We start from the raw sequence: 19,806 nt of genomic DNA, 5'->3' as shown, positions 1-19,806 counted from the left end.
TAAACGCTTGAGTTTATGCCAGAAACACATTTTTACTCAATTGTTGGTTGGTTTAGGTCGAAAAACTTTTTTTTTCAGTTTTTGAGATTTCGTCACACCCTTTGATTTAAGCTCAAATTTTGGGTATATTTTGTTTTCCGTGTCCCTCCAGAAATGACAGAATGTCAAGATGTATAATTAATTCAATGATTTTTCGGTAAAATAGTTTTTTTACTCCATTGAGCAACAACGGTTTTTGTTTGTCCATACATTTCCAAAACGGAACATATATCCAAAATTTTTCAGGATTTCTTGCCTTATGTTTAGATCTACAGTTAAAATAAGGAAGCAAGGGAAGCAACTACGATAGGGGATATGGTTATAAGCTTACAAATTTTGTTCAGATGTTGTGTGCTTTTGAGTGCGACTCAAATCTCTTTCTATGCTGAGCATTGAATTCGAAAGAGACTTTTCTTTGGAGTAATTTTGTGCACTTCACTCGAGCAGTGCTGACACACTATACCGCGATTGCAAGAAGATATGTATCGTTTCTGTAAATTAGAAAGCGAGAGCGCTGAACATTTACCACATGCGTTGCAAACATTTAGATAAAGGCCTGCTAGAGCCTAATGAAATTCGGATTCGGATTTTATCTGAAATGTAGTACCTGATTGGGATGCACGCCAATAGCTGTGGAGATAGTTACTTCAGATAGTAATATATTTCTACAGTACGGCAAAAACGAAGAGGATAACACCACAATAGATCAAAATAATGGTCGCAAGGAAAAAAATACCGCGATAAACTGTGTGGTATTGAATTGTCTCATTCTCGTTCTTTGCGTTTCGTACACGTGTCAAACATTTCACTTGAATTCATATCATTAACCTGTGACTGACAAAAATCCTAAACACGATGAACATTATTAATTATCACCTTATGTTTCTAACTTTACGAAATACATTAAAATCAACAGTTTCGATCACTTACTAAGCCGAACAGTTTTTGCAGATCACTTATTAAGCCTGTCTGATTTAAAAGAATATGTTGCTGAAATTTTCCTAGCGTGCATTTTTCAGCTAGCATGAAGAGATTGAAAGAGTAGTAAGATGTGCTTCGCCTTTTCTCGGACAAAAGCAGGTTGTTTCTTGTACCTTGTAAGATGCAAGGCCTTGCTGTAAGTTACTCGCACAGAATCCATCCTTCATTCCAACGCACAACAAATTTTGGAGTAGCATGCATGTTTTTGCTCAGAACTAAGTTTTCAGGCATTCACTGCTTTTGAATTTAAAAAAATCTTAGATCTTAAAATTTCATGGTTCTAGTACTCTTGAGTACTCTTTTCGATATGTACCTTGGTCTTTTGCAGCACCCTCTTCCTCTTTCCGAGAGAGACCACGTGATTTATGGACGACCCGTAAAAGTTTTTGTAATAAGCACAATATTAAAGGATGGATTTCATTTACATCGAGGCTTGCCTATCGGACCCAAAATTTTACGCCAAAAAGCTGATTTTCGATATTTTTGTTATTTCTATTCGAGGGAGTAAAATATCTGGGAGTCAACCTTGGTCGGTGATGCGATTCATGGATAAGAACTAAGAAGGCTTACTCAAAACTCGTTTTGCATTTTTGTCTCGAGATGAAAACTTTTTGGTAGAAGATTTGAAAAATACGTCAACATACATAATGTCGAACCATTCAAAAGATGTTTTTCGTAATCGCGAAAAGAAAAACATATATTAGGAATAATGGGCCCCGTGTAGTGACGATCATAGCTTGTTTGAAAGTTACTTAGAAGTAACGCTGTCATGAAAAAATGTGTTATCACAAGCACCAAACGAGCTCACTTTTTGGTAATCCATCCTCGACTGAACATGAATATCGTTCCGCACTCGCACAACGTGAAAGCGAAACTTCTCGGCTTTGCGAAGCACTGCCCAGCAAAACGTGCAAAACGGAAAATAAACAAACTCTCGGCGTTCCGAATACAATTTGCAAAAAAATGGTTCCGCTACTTTCACATGATAGTTGGTATAGGAACACCGCACATGATTCGCAATACTACCTGTGAGACAATTGTGTCCCGTGGAAGAGCATCATTGATGATTCCATTCTTCATTCTATTGAGTTTCGTCTCATTGTTCAAATGGTTGTTCGGCTATCTGTAAAAAATTGGAAAAGAAAAATAAACATTAGATGTTTCATTTTAGGAGTTTACACTCATAGTATGATTTTTGGGACGGGATCTGGAGTCAATTGACTTGGCTCAATAAATTTGAGTGATATCTGTTTGTAAATTTAACATTAGTACTTCAATTTTGTTAGAATTGGTTTAGACGTTCCAGAGTTATTGCTTATTCAATCATCAAGATTAGCATTGTGAAGGTTACATCAGTTTTGGGCAGTGAATAGCAAATGATTTTACCAGCATTCGATGAGGATCTTTTTCATATTTAATTTCACTAGAATCAATCTAAATATACGGTTCAATATCGGATGGAGTGATCATATCGAGAGTTAACCAGTGCTTCTCATGCGGCATGTCAACTCACACGGAGAAAACGGAAAACTCAAACTTGAGTATTTTTTTAACTCATTTCTAAGTTTTTTTCTCTCCCTATTTCATTCGCTCCTTCTATTGTTGTCAAAGTGCGAAGAGCAAAACAACCGAAAACCACATCTTAGTGCGATACCTCAAATTTGAGTAAATGGCATAGTACTAAAGGTTGAGTTATTTGATTTGCCGGTTGAATGAAAAGAACTTAGCCAGTAGATATTTTTTGCATGGCTGCAGTACCCCAAAATTAGATTAACACACGAGCCTTCGGAATCGAGTGAAATTAACTCTCCGTGCACGCAAATGACCGCGTGAGTGACAATTGATAGCGATCCGGGTGTCCCGAAAGAAGTGATCAATTATGACAATGAGCAAATCCAGCACATGGGACACATCAGAGATGAATCCCGGTAATGATTCGGATAATAAACAAAAAAAACAATCAGACTTGACATGAAGACGTGTGAAATTTCAAGCAAAACTGCATTCGCATTCAGTTCCACGGTGTGATAACTGAAAGAGTGCCGTTTTCGTGAGAGATCACAACAAGCAACATTCCAAATCATCAACACACTGCTCGTGCTGACAATCCACTTGTGTCAAGCAGTGGATCATGAAAATAAGCATCCTATATTGAACAGTGCTAATCTCTCTCATTTACAGAAAACTGAGAGGAAATTTAGAACTTTCAAATAACAGCAACAGCCCGCTGAAAGTGAGCGAGTGCTGTTGTTCACCTCTTTCCTGCTCTTACGAATAAAAGGCACAAGACAGAATCAGAAAGAACGCGGAAAATGAGAAAAATAAAATCACCTACACAAAGTGGTATCGAAATGTTGCAGCTTTGATCGTGAACATCAAAGCGCGACCTAGCTATGCTTGACGAAATAAATAGTTCGACAATCCTGTTAAACTAATGGTTGATATTTGACCTCAAACCACAATGACAATGGATTACCTGCTTCGCTCATGTCCAAAGTTGATCAACAGAAGTTTTCTCATTTAATTCGAGTGTACGAAGGTACGGTGCTGTTATCTGGGAAAAGTTTGCTCGATGCGTGAAGCGTCGAAAATTACACCCGGTAAGGTATAGGAAGTGAAATTTCAAATGCTTCTATGAAATTATCTACAATAGTTATTTAAATTGTTTTCAGTATATGTTGATGGAATTTTGATGGGCTACATGTTAGGCATTTTATTTTGAGTTTTATATTTTTTTTCTCAATATGCTGCTGAATCCATAGCTTATCGAAAGTCAACTGTGGTAATTACCTTCGTAGTCGCGAATTCTGTATGGGGAAATGCATCTTACTTCAAAATGAAGTAAATGTAAATGAAAGCTTGAATCCAAAAAAAAAATTGGTAGGCGTGATAGCCACAAGGGTAACTTCACCGGTGGTCCATTTTTACAAAATATCAAAATAAAATAGACCAGTAAAAATAGACGCACGCGCATGCACCGGTGGTTGTATTTTTTCTAACCATGTCGAAAGTGATCAACAAAAACATATAAATAGTTAATTGAACCATCAGAATTGATTGAACCAGCAGAATTTTGAAGGTACTGCGTAGAAACACCTGTATGAACTTCCAATCACTTCCCAGAGGGATTTCAATAGAATTCGCGGCGGAGCTCCGAAGGAATTTCCGGCAGAGTCCGAAGGAATTTTCAGTAGAGCTCGAGAGATTTTTCCGGCAGAACTTCTGAGAAATCCCCCGTGGAGATAGTATATAGAATTCCTGAAGTAACTCTGGAGTATTTCCCGGAGGCAGTCTGAAGGAATTCTCAGAGAAATTCCTGGAACTCTGAAGAAATTTTTTATGAATGTTCGGAGTAACGAAGTTTCTTTGAAGGAATTTCCGGCGGAGCTTAGGAGGATTTCCAGGAGGAATGCCTGAAACAACTCTGAAGGAATTCATGGAGGAAGTCTTAAATCATTCCTGGAGGAATTCCGGAGAAATTGCTGAGGGAACTCCGGAGGAATAGTTGGCTGATCTGCTGAGGAATTCACGAGGAAAATCTGGAAAATAATCCTTGAAGAATTTCTGAAAGAACTATGGAATAATGCCAAAAGGAGCTATGAAGGATACCCAAACTCCGGTGGAATTCCTGGAGCAACTCAGGAGCAATTAGCGGTGAAGCTACCAAGGGATTCTCGGAGGAGCTCTGAAGGAATTCCTGGAGGAACCCTAGATAAATTCCTAGAGAATCTTCAAAGAAAATCCTGGAGGAACTACGGATTAATTCCTTGGAAGAACTTCAGAGGCGTTCCTATAAAACTCCGGATGTATTTCTAGAGGAAAACCGGATGATTTATTGATGAACCGGAGAAATTCCTGAAGAAACTAAGGAAGAAATTCAAAGGAATTCCCTATGGAGCTCTAGAGGAACTTGCAAGGAATTACTGTATGAAATCCAGAAGAACCGCTAGAGGAACTTCAAATGTTTTCTAAAAGAACTCTGGAAGAATTTTCGGTGAAAATCCGGAGGAAGTTCCGAGGAATTGCTGATTGTAATCCAGAAGAATTGCTGGAGGAAATCCGGAATAATTTCTGGGAGGACTTAAGAAATCCTGGAGGAACTCCGGAAGAGTTTCACCAGGAACTCTGATGGAATTCCAGGAGGAAGTGTAGAGGAATTCCCGGTGAATCTCTAGAGGCTTTTCCTGAGGAAGTCTGGAGGAATGTAGGCGATTTTTTGAAGTAGCTTCAGAAGAATTCCTATTGGAACTCCGGAGCATTTCAAAGAAAATACTTGAGGAACTCTGGAGAATTCTTGGAGAAATTCCGGAAAAACAGGAGGAAATATTTAAAAAAATCCTAGTGGAACAACAAAAGAATTCTCGGAGGAATTCTTGGAGGAATTACTCCGGAGGCATTTCTGGAGAAAACTTCTGAATGAAATCCTAGGCCCCGGAGGAAATCCTCCGGATTAATTCCTGTAGAAAATTCCCGGAGGAATTTCTAGAGAAAATCTCCAGTGCAATTCCTGGAGGAAATCCTTGGATAAATGTCTGGAGCATATCCCCAGAGGAATTCAATGAGAAAATCTCCGGAGCTGCAAGATATTCCCGCAGAAGTTTGTGGACAAAATCTCCGAAGCAATCCCTGTCAAACCAAATTTGGAACAGCTCAAATCTTGGTTCAAATCCGGCCAATAATGGACCAGGCAGTTAACCTGATCCAAAAAAAAAAAAAACAGAAAATTGGTATAAAATAAAATTTATACATCGTTGCAATCGGTATTGAACGATTAATCGATGAGTTTCCTCGCATAAAACGTTATTATATGAGTTCCTATGTTCATACATTCCGTATACTCGTACAAAATAAGTCGGATTAATCCGTAGCAGCTGTCAAGCCAAATTAGTTATCATATACTAAGTCACATACGAGTATGGATTAGTTCGGAATATCATCTATATACTTCCATTGCATGCCGTTTTTCGCCATATAAAATTTGCAAATATATCGTCTCCACTTTTGTTCGTATAAGACATTTTCACGACTTCTTATACGTAAAGTGTACACATATTTCATCGCATAACGCAAAAAATGATTTTGTTATACGTACATTCTGGTTGTGTAAGCAGGCATGTTTAATGATATGTAACATTTTCAAGTAAATCATTTGCAAGCTGATTCATTCAAAATAATAAATAAAGTAACGCTTATTCATTACCAAACGTTAATAGAGCTTAAGCAATTGTTACACCATTTTCCATCAGTTCTTCCATCAACACCCAATGATTCAAATCAAACAAAACTACGCCCATCAAATGTGTATAAAAAGCTAAACATCTACAACACCCATAAAGCACAACAATTTACAAACAGCATTTAGAAATCATTGCCCATCATCCATCTCGTTCGTCACTTTTCTGCGGCAAAAATGAATAGGTAGGTACATACAGATTTATTTTTTGTTATTTTGATGGAGTAATTGCATCCATGACAGATTGCTCGTTTTCCACGCTTGGCTTTTATGATGAGCCTCTTCGCGCCAAACACGCACCAACATCAGGCGGCCAAAAGGCGTTAGTTGGCGCCACACGTTTTTCGACGACGGCTCCACCAGACACAGTGGGGTGAACGTGACTGAAAAACGGCAAAAATTGAATGTTTTTTGAAAAATTAAATTTTCAGCGATCATATTTAACTAAAAAAAAAGTTACAGTTTTTTAATGTTAATTGTATGTCTTCAAAGAAAGTATACCGTTTTTCTTTTTTGCATAATTGATTTTCTAAATTGTACTTTGACAAGAGTTTGTTGTGACTAAAATGCAAGCAAATCGGTGCGATCGTTGCTGACTCATAAGCATTTATGTTTCTTGTGCTACTGTGGCCGTAAAAAATGTGAAAAATTTTGAGATCCATTTGTAACTTTATTTTTTTTTATTGAATAACTCAACTTATTTGCATGATATTTATGAAGAAGCTTTTTATACCTGACAGTTATTTGATAAATTTACTAAAAGAAAATTGTCATTCGAGGAAATTTTATATGAGTTCAGGTTCCACAAGGAACATCGGAATACTCCAAAACCGAGTGATAAATATCAAAATGGCTAATAGAGGAAAAGAAGAAAATAGAAGACTTTTTTGGAGAACTTGTGAAAAAATACCCACATCCATCCCACTGTGTCACATTGGCGCATCTCGGGTGTGATGCCCCAACGCTTTAGCAAAGGGCCGCCCGAACATCCCATAATTTCTTTTCTACACTTCAAACAACACTTTGCGCCCATGAAGGCGACTTGGTGGACGCTTTGCACTAACGGTGGGAAATCATCTTATGACCCTCCCCCCTCTACCACTCAAATCCATCGCGTTTCGGAAATAAACTTTTGAGCGCGCTTCTCATGCACCTCGACACCTCCTCGGGTTGACTCCACGGTGCCCCAAGTGGTGTATTTCTATATTTACGTTGAAGTCGGGGTGTCACGGTGGCATCGATGAACTTAACAACACGAACTTGCCAGCAGTAGTGGAAGTCGTTGAGCTTAAATATGGGAACGTACTTGGGGTGCACTTATTATCGTTAGCTTAACGAGTGGCAACCTCAGCCTCAAAAAAGAACGGAGATCCATTTGCTTGTTTGACGAGGAACCGGCTCTCTCTGGGAATCTTTGGGAAAAGTAGCAAACTGGCGCTTAGCGGTGACCTTTGTAGAGTGGGATCCATGAGAGAATCACCCGTTCCGGGAGGGGAAATTAGACATCTCAACTGAAAGTATTTTTATTTATTTTTATCTTTATTAGAGAGATTTTCAGCCAGAGGCTGGTTCATCTCTGTCGCTGACTGAAAGTAACAGTTTGGTCGATTGGAGAGCTCTTAGGAGGTGAATTATCCGATAATTGTGTAATGGCCTGTGGAGTACAATACACTTTTTCAAATTGAACTATAACCGTTTCGACGTTATAGTTCTTCTTAGACCAATTGTGTTTTCAACATTTTGTCTATCTACTGCCATAGATTCAGTTTTTGTTCATCATACTTCTGCATATCTTCTCAGATATACAATACCTGACGGAAATTGAACGCGATCAGTTGCAGTAAAAGTAATCCGTGTTCCCCGTTTGACCATCATCATCATCTACTAAACGATCTGGGCTTCTTCTCGTACTCTGTAGTGCAAAAAGCACAGTCGAGCCGTGTGTTTATCCGTAATAACCCAGGAAAATGATTAATTCTCTACTGGTTGATGTCGGCCCGGGGTGGTGCTATTTTTCCCCTTTGAGCAATTCAATCTCGATGGCGCCGGTTTTACCTACATCGACGTCGATGCAAAAAAAATCCCCGTTCCATTTACTGACCAGCGAGATGTTGAATTGAAATTTTCCTACCAAGTGGGTGGCATTTCGATAGAGGATGAATGAAGCAAAGAGCTGAGATTTGCACAAAACGTTTTATACAAAGATTAGAAAGATGGAGAGGTAAATATAATGGAATCTAAGATTCAGAGGTCCAGCATCAAAGAATAGTAATTTATCCAAGTAATGCGTTTCACAGAGGACATAGAGAGTTCACAAAACTTCAAGACGCCTTATGGCTATGATTAAGGGCCCGTCGATGCCCAGATGTAAGAAGTTCCCAGATAAACGGAAGGTCATCGAAGGTTTAGTTCAACGATATGCCCACCAATACCGTACGGCATGAGAAAGCGTCAAAAGCTAATATCCGGACACGTTCAGGAAGATGCTACAGAAATGTCCGGACGAAGGCATCCCAGACATGTAAAAACACAGAATCTGATGTTATTGCCAAATGAAGGCAAGCTACCGGCTTATTCAGCTTCGTTTAAGCATACCTGCTTGATACGCTTAAAAAAACCCTTAAAAACATCTTTTACCTTTACATACTCGACCTCCGACAAAGCATTTTCAAATAAAGATTGGACTCGGAAAAAATGCGGTTGTTTTGGTGTAACTTTTTGTCGCGTGGGTGAAATTAATGAAATGTTGAGTAATACTAGTTTACTCATTACTAAAAACAAGAAGAGCTACGCCAGCAAATCTTGGGCTCGGTGATCGATAATCCTGGCCAGTCACACAGATGGATCGTCAAAAGGCTTGGAATCCACCATTCCACCGTGTTCCGCGTTGTAAAGATGTTCCAGGAGACGAAGACCATCGAGCGGCGTGCTGGAAGCGGCCGAAAACCGTCCAGCAGACCATGAAACGGGCTGGGCTACGTGTTCTAAGGTCAGGAAGGCGCCAAACCGGGCTGACAAGCAAAACACGGTGGTCAAATTGCATGCGCGGAAGCTGTACTGTGAGCTGGTCAAGCCAGGCTGTCTCGTTATGGACGACGAGACATACATCAAGGCGGACACCAAACAAATCCCCGGCCTCGAGTTTTTTGTCGGTACGTCTCGCATGGAGATTCCGGAAAAGTTCCAGAAGAGAAAAATGGACACCTTCGCGAAAAAGTACCTGTTGTAGTAGGTGATCTGCGAGTGCGGACGGTACAGCAAGCCGATCGTTACAACCGGCACCATAAACGGGCAGACTTCTCGAGAGGAATGCTTGCAGAAGCGCTTGCTGCTCTTCCGCCGCTCTCACCGTGAACCCACGCTGTTCTGGCCGGATCTCGCTTCGTCTTCTTCTTTCTGGCATGATGTCCCAACTGGGACAAAGCCTGCTTCTCGGATAAGTGTTCTTATGAGCACTTCCATAGTTATTAACTGAGAGCTTTCTTTGCCGATTGACCATTTTTGCATGTGTACACTACCCACCATAAGTATGGAATCGCGTATTACAACACTCATACTGAATATTGCAGCACCTTGAAAAGTTTAGCATCACCTAAATGAATATTATCTCATGATTCTGAGCTACTAGATTAATATATTTTTGAGGTCATCTTTATAAGTAGGTCTTTCAGGCTCTGCGATTTTTTATTTTAGTTGAAGAAAGTTTTATCACTGGATTTTGAGTGATGCTAAACTTTAAAGTGCTGCAATACTGTGTATTGCAACGATTCCATACTTATGGTGGGTAGTGTATATCGTGAGGTAGGTACGAAGATACTCTATGCTCTGGGAATCGAGAAAATTTCTTTTACGAAAAGATCCTCGACCAACGGGATTCAAACCCACGACCCTCAGCATGGTCATGCTGAATAGCTGCGCGTTTACCGCTACGGCTATCTCGCATCGTGTTATTAGTGAATTGGTGCGAAGCAAATGGCGGTCATTTGGTCCCGCCAAATACACCAGAATTTCGTCCGGTCGAAAATTTTTGGACGATAATGAAGAAGAAGTTGAAGAAAATCGGAAAAACATTCAATACCAATAATTCTTTGAAGAAAAACTGGGAGAAATTGTGTAAGAAAGATGGGCAAAGCCTCGCCGAGATCTCATGAGCAGTGTTAAGAGAAATGTACGAGCATTCAGCTTGGGGGAGTGTACTTTAAAAAGGTCCAAGTTATTTGGCATAAATGGACAATGAAGATATTCCGGGTTGTAGTGGAGTCATGGAAGAGAAATTTGAGTAATCTGATTATTGTTTAATTGTTTCAATTACAACACCGTAGTTTTAATGTTAAATGTATAAAAATAGATGATTGTGATCATTTGAACATAATTTGCAATAGTTTTCCGTTCTGTAACACCGTGGCCGGTTCCGCCAGTTCCCCTTTGGGGGCTTTTCCATTATATGACCAAAACATATCGTGCGACGTCTCAATCTTCATGAATTCGACAGAACTTGTCAATACATGAAGAATAAAGCCGATGGAATAAATGTGGCTATTCCAGAGCATCTGACGCAGGTTCCGCCAGGGTCTCTTTGTGGACATTTCCATTTTTTGAGCAAAATATGCATGCCATCCGATATGGTTGATTCTTCATTGTCCATTCATGGCAAATAACTTGTACCTTTTTAAAGTACACTGAGGGTGGTTTCAAAGAAAAAAAAAGACTAATCGAATGGAAATTGATGAAATAGCAGCTATTTGAAATGCCTTGTCGGGGGTCGGAAACGTAAAGGTTAACAGGCTTGTGAAATGTTCGGCGAGTGAGCGATTCTGCATATCGACAGTGAACACAGCTCAGACAGTGCTCGAGAGTTCTGGTTAAACGCAGAAGCAAAAGCGAAAAGGACTTCGATGCTGCACCGTGGCCACGAAAGACGCAAAGATCGCATTCAGTTTTTTTTTTTTAACACATTTATTTGGAATCACACACTTAGGTACATACAGATATTACATAAACGAACAGTTTAAAACGAAATCTAAAGCTCCTATCGTTAATTGGTCATTGGCATCTAAAACAAAATTTATATACATTATAAATGTCTCGAGAGCCTGGTATCTTCTACTCCTATTGATATTCTTCAATTCCGGTATCCGTAATTCATGAAAGGTCATTCTTCGTCCCTGGATTGCTAGCAATCTAGCTTGAAGATGATCCCACAAACTCCTTGTTTTTTGACATGTACTGAATTTGTGCTCTAAGTCTTCGATGACATTGGGACAATGTTCACAAACAGGGCTGGCAATCCTATTTTGTCGATGAAGCAATGCAGCATGCGGGATTTTCTCATTCACAAGCAGATAATAAACTGATTGTTCTCTCGAAGTGAGTTCTGGTAAACTGATGTTACTCCAAACTCTGGGCCAAATTTTGTTGGGATGTTCTTGCATAACCTTCGGTTTCGTCAATTGTTCCCGGTTGAAGCTATGAAGTGATGCTGCTGATGGAATTTCCTGAAGTCTTCCAGGAATATAAGGCACTAGCTTTGCTATTGTTTTCAAACACGGGTACAGAGCAGGAATGGCAGCGAAATTTGGTGGATTCTTCAGGTACTGTGTATAAGAACTAGCAAACGGCATTTGGTCAATTTCTTTCAGAAATCTTGCAACGAACAGAGCTTTGCATTTATGCATTGGAAGATGAAGATTGAGTCCACCCATTTGTTTAGGCTGGGTTAGTTGTTCTATAGGAATAGTTCGCCGGTTAGGAGCCTTCCACCAAAAAGTTGCAGTTGTAGATCTTCGACTGTTTGCTGCAGACTCTGAAGATCAAACTTTCAAGACCAACAGTTCTGCGTCTTGGTTTTTCGAGTCAAATTAACCCTCTAATACCCAACCCCGCCTTTAGACGGGGTACACTTTGGAATTTTGTGTATTTTTTCGTAGCTCGGAAATAAAAATGATTTTATTTTTGGCTAAAACCTTGACTCATAACACGCATGTAAGAAAAGTTTTTTATGACTTTTATATAACCTACAAATCCCCGGGGTTCATTTAACGTGTGATATAAAAAATCGTATTTTTTATATTTTTCTACGATCAACCTATCACAAAAGAAGAGCTTGGAGGTATTCAAATAACTTCAAACCTGTTTTTCCGTTAAATACACGGAAATTAAAAATATTTCCAGAAAAATATTAAAAATTTAATATTTTTAAAATTACTGTAAAAATTTGAATTTTTATTATTGCCAAAAATCAGTAACTAGAAGAGGCTTCAAGAAAAAAATTAAAAAGGGTAGGGATGTTCAAAAATAAAAAGTATAAAAATCAAAAACCGAAATCCATAGATTTGCGAATAAAAATAAATCATTGCCCAAAACGTGTTTAGAACGATTTTAGATAACTAAAAATGATATTTAGATCGAAAATAAAAATTTGGGTATTAGAGGGTTAAGGATAAGTGAATACGACTGATAGTGGGTGTGCCTCAAGCTAAGCTAAGGCTCTTTAGAACGGGATGTTTGACGGTTGTCTTGACGTTGTTGTTCCCTCGGAAGATAACGATTGTTAGTTCTGCGGGCGATGGTGATGGACAAGATACTATAAGAAGTAGAGATGTCGGTGACAGAAACAATAGGCGCAATCGAGAGCTGTATTGATGAACTGTGTTTTATTTTGTCGATTTCATGCGCTTTTTGAATAGCGCCCAAACCGTTGATTTTAGCGATATAGTTTGTTCAGAGAATTTTCTTGGAATATTAAAACGCATCTTTTGATGCAAAAAGTTTTGATCAATTCACCTAGCAGTGAGATAGGAAAAAAAATCTATTTTCAAAACATTTAGATAGACATATGATGTCTTTTGAAAAGTTGTAGAATCGGCAATTTGAAACAACTTTGTCTAAGACATGATTTTTCTATCTCTTATTCTTTTTGAGATATATGCCGTTGTATGTGAATGGCTCCTAAAAATCATATTTTTTATCCCAACTGTTTTCCAAGATTTTTGACAAATTAATTTACTCGTTACGCGTGGTAAAGATGGATAAATTATGGGTGAAATTATGATTTTTTTTTGTGTTTTCTCCAGAGTTTCTTGTCATGAAAAAACCGTGTTTTTGCTGAACAACAATCATCACGCTATCTTTTGAAGTAACAAAGTTATTTGTGAATTACTCTTTTTTCAAGGGGTGGTTTAGGCCCCTTAACTTCCTTCGGTGCAGACGAACTCTTACTAATCATGACGCACACAACTCTTACTAATCATGAAAGTACCATATCTTTCCTCTCGGCAGATAATAAAAACATATGTCTAGAAGTGTCTTTCCATGGTTTCTAACCATTAAACAAATAGGCCATATTAAAACGATTTCTACTGATAATGCCTTTACTTTAAGAGATAGAGAGGTGCGATGTTCAGCAAAAACACGCGTTTTAAAATATCTAACAACTTTGTAGAAGACATGAAATTGTAAAAATCTTAGTAAAAAGTTATGAACAATAATCATTTTAAACGAATTTTTTCATACGACTTTGTGTACATTCTGTTAAAAAAAATCGTAACTCTTTTACAAGATTACAAATATTTTGACGAAAATACAAAAACATACGTGTTTATTTTAAATTATATGAAACAGGATTAATGTCGACACTTGTAGTGACGAACCATACATATTTTGATGGAAAATTACGTAAAAGTAACGCAGTCATGACAAAATGTGTAATCATAAACATGAAACGAGCTCACCAGTTGGTGACTCCCCCGCGAAACTTCTCGACATCGTGAACACTAATCGTCTTGCTAGAGCTTTACGAAGCACTGCCCAGCAAAACGCGCCTAACGAAAAAATAACTAACTCTCGGCGTCCTGAAAATTAACCGTCTTGCTTAGGATCTACAAAGCACTCTTTTCCAGATACTCTCTACTATAACCATGGGCGTAGCTAGGACTTCCATCAGGGGAGGGCAAGCGACTTCAAAAATTTATTCACGAATTTGCACAATCTCTTCACTTTTTTGCACCAAACGTTAAACTATGAAGGACATCTTCCTCCCTCTTGCTTTAACAGTGAGCTAAGTGGAGTCCAAAACACGTCTTGGTTCAATTTTATGACTTTGAAAAATTTCAGATTGAAAGAATTTGAAAATTCGATTGGTAGAATTCCTATTGACAGGAAATTTAGGTCTTCCCAGTTATTGATATGAAAGATTAAAAAAAAATCATACAATTCATCCAAGAAAAACTCAAGAATTTCTTCTGGTATTTAGCAATTATTCCTCTAAAGAACTCGACAGAAAATCTCACAGATTCCTCAAGAGATTTTTTTCAGGATTTGTTTTGTATTTTGCTCTCTGAACAATTTGCTTTGCATCAATAGATGTTATGAAATATTTCCTCTTGAATTCCTTCAAGAGTTAAACTCGTAATTCCTCCATGAATTGATTCTAGAATACTGTCCTTTTAGATATAGTTTCAAACAATACCTACAAATTTTCATCCAGAGATTTCTGCATACATTTTCCCAGTAATGCATCGAAAATACAATCAAGTACTTCTTAAGGAATCCCTTCTCCTTACTACTCCAAGGATTTCTCCATGTTTTTTTTTCTAATATACCTTGCAGAGGCTTATGGAATCCAAAAAGAAACTAAATCAAAAATCCAAAAAGAAATCAAATCAATTAGATGAAGTTCTGGAAAAATGGAAACCACAAGGTTTATTCACAGACCAATGAATAAATTACATTAATTAATTTTAATTTCCTATTTGAAATAAAATTATATCACTTGATCTACTTCTGATTGAATTCTAGAAAAAAAAAAAAACGGATGAACTCTTGGACGTTTCCGAGATTTCCATAACATTTTTCAGGGTTTGTTTTGAGAATTTCTTGGGCGAGAATTCCGCAAAGCGAAATTCGTAGATTAAATTCTTTAAAAAAAATCTCAGAAGGAATCCCAAAGAATTTACTGGAGGAATTTCTACATGAATTATCGGATATTTGTATGCAATACCTAGAATAATTTTTAATTTGGAACAATCCAGAAAGAAGTTCTTAAAGAATCAACATGGAATATATCCAAACTGTCTGAAAAACGAGCCTGCCCCCCTCTGGATACGCCCAATCTATAACTCATTTACTAAAAATGACAAAAGGCGATCTTAACTATCGTGTAAAACATTGTAAAACATATGTGAAACATTGAATAATCTTCAAATTTTCTTAAATTTATATTTCATAACTGTTAGAAAAACGGTCGTCCAGCGTTTTTTTTTTTAAGAAAAACAAATATGATTTTTGTTTTGGACACATTGTTGCCAAATATTTAAATATTCAACACGAGATACTATGTAATATACGAATTAACACTATGATACCAGTACTGTTAATATGAGTATTCCACAACACTATATCCAATTTATGATACATAATAGAAAAGTTTTCACGGAGAACTTATATTGATAAAAATAAAACAAAATATTCATGCATTTTGAAAAACTTACTTGTCATAAGCTGAAGTACAAAACACTCTGATTCTCAGTAAGAACTGCAAAGTGCTGGTGTATCTAGTTGTTCTCGCACTGAAAAAAAAAACAGAAAAATTGTAAGGCACTTGAATATATTTTTATAATGAAAAGTTGAAATTATTCATAATGAAGAAAGCCGTGAATAGTGAAGTACTTAGGTGGGCAGAAATTCGGAAGTATCTATCATAATCACTGTTGTCATTTTCTACTGGGATCTGAGCGCAGCTGACAACAGATTAGTCTCAAAATTCATGCAAAACTCTGCCGAAAATTTACATTAAAACTTTGAATATTTTAATAAGCTGCTTTTTTTAAGAGAGAACAATACATTCACTAAAACTGATCCATATTGACTCCCTGAAATAGCCGGACAAGTAATTAATGCGTAGGAATGTTAATTCATGAGAAGACGGGATTGGTGGTCTAATGGCTACCGCCAGGGAGGGGAAATGTACTGTAGTAAACATTTACCACCACGACATTCACATTTTTCTATACGACCATTAAAATCCAAAGCAAACCATGACCGTTCAATACAAAAAAATGTCACGGCTCCTCAAAACTGTAATCTTCTTCTTCCCAACGTTTTTTCAAACCTGAATGCGAAATGACTCGAGCAGTGGTGACACGATTTTTCCGGTTTTCGAAGTTTTGCATTTTTGCTCGGTGAAAACGGCATAAAATTGAACTTATTTATATGTATCGCAACAGAATGATTGTGCTCTTGCTGTTAGTATTAATAGATTTCAATTAATTGAAAACACAAGCGAAATATTAGCGATTGAATTATTCAACATTTATTTCAATCATTCGCCTCGGGATGGCTGCCCGAAAACGATCATAGTGGAGAGACAAAAACAGTCAAGCAGTGTATGAACTTTTGGCAGCGCAACGCCTGATGGTATTGATGCTGCTGCTGCTTTGTGTTTTGGTTGACTGGCAGAATCGATGAACTGTGGTGAATAGTGGTCACAGTTCCCAAGCCTGGCTACCGCTTCTGCTTCGTAAGCAGAAGGTCATGGGTTCAATCCCAGGTCTGTCTCTTTCCTCGTACTTTGTACTTGTATCTTTCACTTGTTTCTATCTTCCACTTCTAATTCATCACAGTTCATAGCATTTGGTAGAACCAGAGACCGACAAAACATCCGTATCCCTATGCTTCCATTCTTCCACCATTATAGCACGCCTTTCCTTACGCTTGATGTATAGGCAAACTGCTAACCAAACAGCACCCTCTTTGCCATAAAATTATACCTGCCCGACACCTTCCCGCATATACTGCACTCTTTCAAAAAATCACTTGAATTTATGTCTTCTCAGATGCACATAAAAGAAGCGACCCGTTTGACATGAAACTACATCTGATCTTAAAATAACATGACAATAAAAAACCAAACAAAATATTAAACGCCAGGACGTAAAAGTCGTGATCACCGAGTTTTACATCATGGCGTATTTTCTTGTAATAATCCTATCATTTTTTTAAAAAAAAGAACTGGGATGTCGTGTGCCTACTCGGGTTCTCCAACCCACTTACCTTTATGATGCATTTGATGAAAAAAATCAAATCAGGTGAGCACCATTATACTGTGCCGCTCGCTGTCTGCAGCACTACATGCACGTTTCCACGAACTATATTCTTGACGGGAATAAAAATTAAATCAATTGTTTTCTTAAACAAATGCTCTACATATAGAGAGTCAATGATTACACGAAAGGGAACGAATGATGTTCCATTGGCTCAAACAAACTAGCACTTCACTGAACATTGTTGGAAACACGAAAAATTTAACTTTGATTCATGGAACCTACGCACTTTCACAATGCTGATGAACAAGACTTTTCCAAAATTTTGCAAAAATCACAAACCAAGTGGAGTTGCGTGTCAAATTATACACTTACAAATGAATCAAAACGACACCTTTTATAAGCGACCTTTTTTATTGGTCATTGAAAAAAGAACAATTTAATTTTCTCCAATTTTCAATTGTTTTCCAACAGAATCACAAACAAGTAAAACCGCGACGAACAATAAAATTGCGTTATAAATGCGATCGCGTCACAAAATATTTAAGTGCTGGTCGATTTCAATCACATGTAATTTTCTTTTAAGAGTGTGGCGTAGATGCAGGGGTATATCCGGTCTATTGTGGGAGCCAGTATAATGTATCATCAATTCCTCTCCCTTTCCCTAATTGGTTTGCATTCTGACTTGGCAGGCGCCATAGACGGCTCCTCTCCGTTCCAAGCTTATCATTTGAGCTGTCCAAATCATGACACCGTTTACTAAAATATATACCAGGGGTGCATTTTGCACCACTTTCCCCTAATCGTTAGTTGCACTGTGCGCCACTGCGGAAAAGGAAGCTATCACCGTCATCACCGTGCTCTGGGTCTACACTAGGGAACTATCGGTAGTTGTGGTGGAAACCATTCCGCCGTTCATTTCTCATGACAGAAGAATAGTTAGCCCCCTTTCTGGGTGTGCGCACTGCAACATCTCCGACAACCAACGAGAAAACCCACTTTGTGTGGGATTAATATTAATAAAAATAATAATTAACGATTAATTTAACGCTACACCCAACATCACGTGGAGCCAAACCGAGCTGGATGGAAAGCATGGCAAGAGCATCGTGGTGGAAGAATGCCTGTTGCTCTGCCCGCTGGCTGCCTTGCTGTAGCTGTGGTGAATGGTACCAACCATAGACGGGCACAGAAAAAAAAACCTAACAGCATGAATGAAGCTAAACCATGAATGAATGGAAACGGTTGGCTGAATGGCTGTTGCCACGATGACGACCGCCACCGAGTGCACTATTATGAATGAAATTGTTGTGTTGGTTCGGATTGGATTGAATTGGATTGACTCTCAGTCAGGACAGAACCGTCATCGTCGTCGTCGTAGTTAATGCTGATGTTGGCACACTCTGTGCACATAGTTAGCCAAAGTGCAGTTGTATGCGCAAGGTGAGCAGGATTGGCATTGGCAGTTGGGGTGCAAGATTATAGCTGCCTATGACTAAGCCGATGTGCGGAATGCACGTTGGACGTGTGCTGTGCAAGATCGGACTTCTGAGAATGTTACATGGTGTCATGTATTCATATAACAAATATGCAAAAAGGGTTTTTATTGCATTATGACATGATTTAAACTTGATTTTTATTAAAAAAATGATGATTTATCATCACTCTACACGCTTTAAAAAGTGTTCCAGGAAACGTGAACTGTCAAAAATACACCGTGAACTACCGGCACGTTTATATGAACTAGAGATGGACAAAAAGATTCAGAGCCGTTCAAAAGATCCGGATCACTCAAAGGAACGAGTGATCCGTGGCTCTTTTTTGGAGAGAGTTGGTTCATTTGATAAGCATGGATCAGACAAAAGTGACCCGGGGAAAAAATGAACCGATTCTTTTCCTCCTATTCTCGTTCGTTCGTTTCTCAGCTTTGTTATAACGCTTGACACGTACCTTGCTTTGCGCGCTACCGCACACACGTATACACAATTAGCTACAGCACCGCACTCTCAGTATACACAGCCAAACTACTCATCTACCTTGCATACAGGCAGAGGAAAGATAGAGGAAAAAAGCACCCAAATGTACGGCAAAGCACAATGGGTCGAGTATTTCGTGAGTTTCTGGCGAAGAATGTACGAAAAATGAGTGAGTGAAAGATACGACGCATGTCGCGCAGCAGAGAGGGCATCTGCTCCTTTTTTTTTTGTTCGCTCGGTTCAGTTCAAGCCGCTTCGTGGTTCCAAAGACCCGGTTCACTGAAATGAGTGACTTGGATCGGATCCGTTCACTAAAATGAGCCGTTTTGCCCATCTATAATATGAACTTTCTTGGAACCAGACAACACATTAATCTAAGTTTTGAAGTTTATAACAGATATTTAAGGATGCGAGAACGGTTAGTTCCTATCTGAGAGAGAGGAGACATCTCACTGACAGTTTGCATGTTTTTTGACATCTTTCTTTAATTTTTGGGTTGTGCACAACGGCCAGATGAACTTATTTTGGCCAAAACAAC

General features: G+C 38.4%; 1 long non-coding RNA gene across 1 annotated transcript in view; it reads right to left on the bottom strand.

The window, feature by feature from the left end:
• Window positions 1–1,873: 1,873 nt before the first annotated feature.
• The window catches only part of LOC110678741, a 53,380-nt gene continuing 35,447 nt past the window's right edge, over window positions 1,874–19,806 (bottom strand). The window contains exons 4-5 of the long non-coding RNA XR_002501898.1: window positions 15,742–15,819; window positions 1,874–2,143 (exon numbers count right to left, since the gene is read on the bottom strand). This is a non-coding gene — a long non-coding RNA (uncharacterized LOC110678741). The remainder of the gene's footprint in view (window positions 2,144–15,741; window positions 15,820–19,806) is intronic.

This window comes from Aedes aegypti, chromosome 3 (genome assembly GCF_002204515.2).
Source record: "Aedes aegypti strain LVP_AGWG chromosome 3, AaegL5.0 Primary Assembly, whole genome shotgun sequence".
Taxonomy (NCBI): domain Eukaryota; kingdom Metazoa; phylum Arthropoda; class Insecta; order Diptera; family Culicidae; genus Aedes; species Aedes aegypti.
This window is presented reverse-complemented; position numbering and strand designations above follow the sequence as displayed.